Source organism: Anastrepha ludens, chromosome 4 (genome assembly GCF_028408465.1).
Source record: "Anastrepha ludens isolate Willacy chromosome 4, idAnaLude1.1, whole genome shotgun sequence".
Lineage (NCBI taxonomy): Eukaryota > Metazoa > Arthropoda > Insecta > Diptera > Tephritidae > Anastrepha > Anastrepha ludens.
The window spans coordinates 69,694,338-69,700,337 of record NC_071500.1 but is presented as its reverse complement, the minus strand read 5'-3'; positions in this window follow the sequence as shown (position 1 = coordinate 69,700,337).

The following is a 6,000-nucleotide window of genomic DNA, read 5'->3' as shown; positions in this document are numbered from 1 at the left end:
GTCCACATCTTTAAAAAATAATTATCATGAATGGTTCTACACAAAAGTAATAAACATTGCCCAAGCAATTTGAATTTTCATTGTTCGCTCCGATACCTCTAAATAGATCACCCTTTACCCTTTATAAATATACTACACTAAGATATTTAAACCTCTTTTGTGAGTGTAACGTCCGATTTGAATGTATTGATTTCAACGAAATTACTTCTTTAATATACATAGAAATATACACCCCGATATGTGGGAGGCGAGGCATCTGACATATAGACCAAAATATGAAAACCAATAGAGTAAATCTTCAAAACCCATATAGCTAGGTACTGAAACTTGACACGAATGCATAAGCTGTATATGCCGCACTTACGGTAAAAAGTAGTAGGTATTGGAAAAGAAGCCATATGCACTTAAATCTCCCAATCGCTTTTTTCCAGAACCAGAAAAGTTGTGTTAATGAAATTTCATACTATTACACAAATTGCCAATACCTGTCGCATGATGAAACGTGGTAGGTATTAGAAAAGGCATCAGAACACATCCGATACAAACTAAAAACTTCATATAGATTTTCTCTGGATAAAACCAGAGAATTATTTTTGGTCGAATTTCCGACCGCGGGCATTTCAAATAAAATGACAAAGAAAGTATATACGATTCGAGACGTTTTTTAATTTACAAATAATAAAATTGTGAATACAAAAAATTAATTGTTTGTAATTGATAAAATCCAAAAATACTAAATTTATACTTATAAAGTACACAGGCAAACAAGAATAAGAAAAAATCAAGAAATGTTTTTCACAAGTTTTAGTTTTAGCTTTTGTTAATTTATTTAATGTTGTTTGTTGATCAAATGCAATCATGTTTTTGTGTGTAACGGTAATATTTTGTAAATAATGAATCACAGATAAAAGCCATTAATCTCATCATCTCCAACTAACTACAATAACGTCGACATTAAAAGCTACAAAAAAATGTTTATTATACATATAAATTTATATATATATGTATGTAATACATATATAATACAAATACCAATACATATACATATAAGTAATATCAAGTGCGGCATTAAGGTTTTTACACAAATTCGTAAGCTTTTTGGAAAAATAGCGTTTTCCATCATTTCGCCTTTCTTTGTAAAATAATTCAAGCTTTTGCTCGTCGCATAAAATTAGTTTAAGATACTTGTTTCTTTTTTTTTAATATATGAATAGCAAATTTAATATAATGTATATGTGCATGTATGCAGGTATGCATGGTGTAATAAATATATTTAACTTTCTTTGCTGCATTTTTAAGATAATTTCATTGGCTTCATTAGTTAATTTTTATGTGTAATATGTATTTTGTATTGCTTTCGTGGGTGTGTACATTTTTTCCTATACATTTCTGAACTGATTTTATACATTTATAAAATTTTAATTTCTTAATTTACGCTCATTAAATACTCTTCATCGGTATAATATTCTTACGTTCAATACCTCAAGACTCAGCATACCACTCATTCTCACATCACTTCGCCACATTTATATCTCTTTTCACGCCCTGCAATAATTCTGTATATGATCAAACATTTAAATCAGTTTAGCGCTTTTTATAAGTGAAATATAAGCAAATTTTAGGTGAGGTAAAAAGTTTTGAATATTTTCTGCTTGGCTATGGTTGTCTTTAGTGATCTATATCCCTCGAAGTATACATTGCAACGGGTCGTGCTATGGTGTGATTTAAATTTGTTATTACATTTAAAAAAGTTCCTTTGACAGTTTTGTGTTCGGTGAAGTCGTTTGCTTAGAGCATTCCAAGAAGTTGTTTAGTACCACTGCGACTAAGATGAAAAGTGGGAGCAGGCGGTCAAAAATATTTGTGCGATAGCAGAGCCCTGATTCCACCGATTCCCTTCTGGTGGACTAATTATCGAAAATGTTGCCAAAAATCCAAGATATCGTCGATTTGGACCGGTATGTGAGCCCTTTTTCATTACATACGAGTTACTCAGAAAAAATTTGGAACTACTATATTTGCATAAGCATAAGCATAGTTATAACTATGTTAATTTCACCTTATTTTGGAGGAGGCACTCACATAACACATTCGCTTCATTGTAAAATTAGAGTTTTACGAAGAATGGCTCAAGCTTGTAAATTCACCAGATTTCTTGTTCATCTCTTTAACATTTCTATGTATGAATTTAAACTTTGCGATGTTTCTTGGTAATTTTGTTTACAAGAGAAATCAAAATGAAATTATCAAATTGTTCCTAGAAAATTGTTGCCAAGTGGGTTGCTGTGGAGTCAAAGTCAAAGGAAAGTTGGTTGGAAAGGCTCGATTAAACTAATCAGGACATTTTTAGCTTTCCTTCCTCACATTTTATGCTTGAGTTCGTTGTTTTAATTGCTTCTGCCACAGTTGGTTATAGAAAATAGAAATCTAGAATCTCTGGTATGAAAAATCCAACTATAGTATTAAAAAGCGATTCGGGTTAAAAATTGGAGACACAACAAAGATAAGATTTGGTTCAACAAACGACAGAACTAGTGGCCGATGTCTTTTGAAGACCCTGAAGTCCTGAGTTTAGAGAATGGATTCTAAAGCTCGATTCCCCAAAACCCCTCTGGTTGCACGCACTTACAAAGGTGATCAAAACTGTGGTTATTGTTAAGTGGACAGTTTTCAGTAGAAGAATTTTGTTCACCACGCGTTGGGGCTTGGTCATATTTTCCAGTTGAAACCTGACCTGCTGCAATATTCGTTATTATTAAAAATTTAAAAAATAATCCGTGCTCTTTAAAACTTTATAAAAATCTGAATATAATCCAAGGGTGTAAAACCAAAAGGTTGAAAAGCGACTGTATAAAGCGCTTGATTACGTATACGCAATGTAGACCGAGTAAGAAGAGCTTAAACATACTTTAAATAGCAAAGATTGTTTTTCCATCACGGCATAGGCTTAAAAGCTGAGTGTTGTAGAATTGCGCATTATGTTGGTATAATGTCTCTGCTGTCTCTCATGCTCGCATTGCGCTGATCCACTGAAATGCTTCATTCATGATTTTAGTTACAAGTGATTATCCCCAGCAGGGCTCCCATGTAAAAAATTAGAAAAAAAGTTTCTAACAAATCCTGTTAGTTTGAATACATATTTCGAGAGCATTTTAGCGTCAAACAATTTTCGACCGAGCCCCTCTCGATGAGAAGGGGTCATCGTGTTTTCTTTATACACATCTTTTTTTATGACCCGATTCTAAAAGCAATATTGTTGAAAGATTTTTATTTTAATTTAGTGGATTAATTTGAAGGGGTTTCCGTCTTACTAAAATTTTTACTTTTATGGAAAAAAAATTGAATTTATTGGGATGAAAATAGAGATAATTAAGTTTGCTGATGAAAGGATGTAAATTAAGTAAACTTTGTGATGGCCTTCTTTCTTATTGGCCATGGCCATAAGCCAAGTATTCATAATATAAGAAGGAGGACTGCAGGTATCTGAACAACTTTCAAATGTTCCTTTTAATTAACATTACACAGTGCAACACATAAAATGTGCACTCCATTTTGACTTCAGTTTCTGAAAGTACTTATCGAAACTAGCAAAATCTCATTTGGGTTTTTCTAGATTAGCTCGGATTCTAATTTTATTGCGTCATGAATATTTCCTCTGAAACTTGAGTTTGAGCAGTCTTTCTTTTAAAGAAAACGTAATTCTTCTCACATCTATATATCGTAAAATGATTGGAAGTTATTTTCTTGTCTTCAGCATAAATGTGCGTAAAAAATAAAAGAAATACTAGTGGATAATTATTTGAGAATCAAATTTTAAATGTCAAAAATAATAAAAAATTGTAGTTTACTCTATCAGTTCTTGGTAAAATATACACTTTATATAAGTCAATCGATTCGTTTCTATTCAAGGAATTTAATTTTTTGACTTACTAATTAAAATTTCTTTTAGAATAAATAAAGAATTTATAGAAAACTTATTTTTAAGACAAAAATTATTTTTGAGACAAAAATCTGCTCACAATTTGTTGATTTAGTATTTCTTAAAATTCCTGTTTTCGTTTCTAGATTTTTTTGAGGGCAATAACTCTGACAAAATTTCATTGAAATCGTTTTCTAAATATTTGGTTTAGTAAAAAGTGTCACACACAAACACACACACACAAATTTGCTTAAAACTTCGTACACATCATTTTTAGATAAGAAGGATTTGATTCAAACTATTTTTGGAAAATCAAAAATTGACACCATCACAATGTTTTCTCTTTGAGGAGGCAAAGTGTCGAACAAGTTGTTTGCTCAAGCTGTATCTAATGCTTTAAAATTGAACATATATCGAGAAATTAACAATTTTCGAACCTTTTGTCATTAATGTTTCCCGTGTAAAAAATCGTGTACAGCAAGACAAGGCACAGGAATTGGTGAAAACAATGCTCCATTATTTTCATGAAATCAAAGCATCCATGACATTGAAATTACATTTTCTGCATCATCACCTCAATGAGTTCTTAAAACAGTTGCCTACTGAATCAAACGAACAAGGAGAACGTTTTCATCAAGTTACCATGCCAATGGAAAAACGCTACAAAGGAAAAATACTGGATGCATTACTTGCTGAAGTGTGTTGGTGGAGTCATAAGGTATCTCAATATGAAGATAAAGGTACCGAAGACACTAGATTTGAAGGACATGATGAAAGAAATATGCCCTTATATGTTTTATCAACTTTAGATGAAGAAGCAGATTCAGACCATCAATGTGAACGACCAGTGAAAAAATCGAGAAGGTCCACTTCGCTTTCAATGGACGCTGACTAACATTGTGTTTTTCACAAAGTAACATCTTAAATTTTAAATATAAAATAGTAGTAAAATAAATGGAAACTTTTTATTATAAGATGAAATAATAAACTTTAAAATTAAAGAGTAAATATTTGTTGATGATTAAAGAGCGTTGAGTAGTATATTAATAGTAATAGTAATAGTAAAACCGAATGAAAAATTTGATAACATCTATCGTCAAAAATGTTTAATTTGACTAAATTCCTTAAATATTGTTTTTAATTCGAAATTCTTTAAAAGTATTCACACTAAAATAGTAGTCTGGATACACATTAACACTGTTTAAATACACTAATTTTTGTTGATACAAATCATTTTTACAATATTTAAAAGAAAAAAGAAAATTTTGATTGCTTAGACTATTATATAGACATTAACTTCTCTCTACTTTTTCATTTTTAAGGCATTTGATGTAGTTTTTTTAACAGATTTTTTTGTAGTCTCTACCTAAATTTATGTTGAAGAAAGGAAAATAAAATTGCAATCGGTTTAAGCGATATAGAAGTGAGAAAAATTACATTTTCATTGAAGAAAGTGCTCAAAATAAAGTTTTAGATAAAATATATTCAAAACACTATAAAATTGGAATCCGAGCTAATACAAAAAAACCCAAGTGCAATTTTGTTAGTTGTGACAAGTACTCTCAGAAACTGAAGTCAAAACGGAGTGCACATTCGATGACTTCAAAAATGTTGTACAGTGTTATTGAATCTTTGGCATTGAACTTCAAAATAAACAAAGAACCCAAAAAACATTTAGCATTGAAAAGAAATCATACACATCGAAGAATGCCAGTGGAGCGTTCGGGTGAATGCTCATCCGTGCTTTAAAATTGCAGTTATAAAAAAAAATAGTTTTCCTAGTAAGCCAGCTTATTCGTATAAGTGTTTGTAAATATATAATTTTTTCCACAAATTTTGTTGTTTTTTTAACAAATGCCAGACCAAAGCAATGTTTCATATTCATATCAAAAATTCTATGAATGTATTTTTTTGTTCTTGTGGCATTATGTGGATTGTTTTGCGTTACTATTCCCTTAAAGTTTGCGTTTAACACTGCTTGTGTATGTGTGCGCACGCATCTATGTATGTATGCAGGTGTGTGAGAGTATTGCACATGAACATGAAAATTTCATAGAGCACTTTTCTAGAGTTATTTTTGT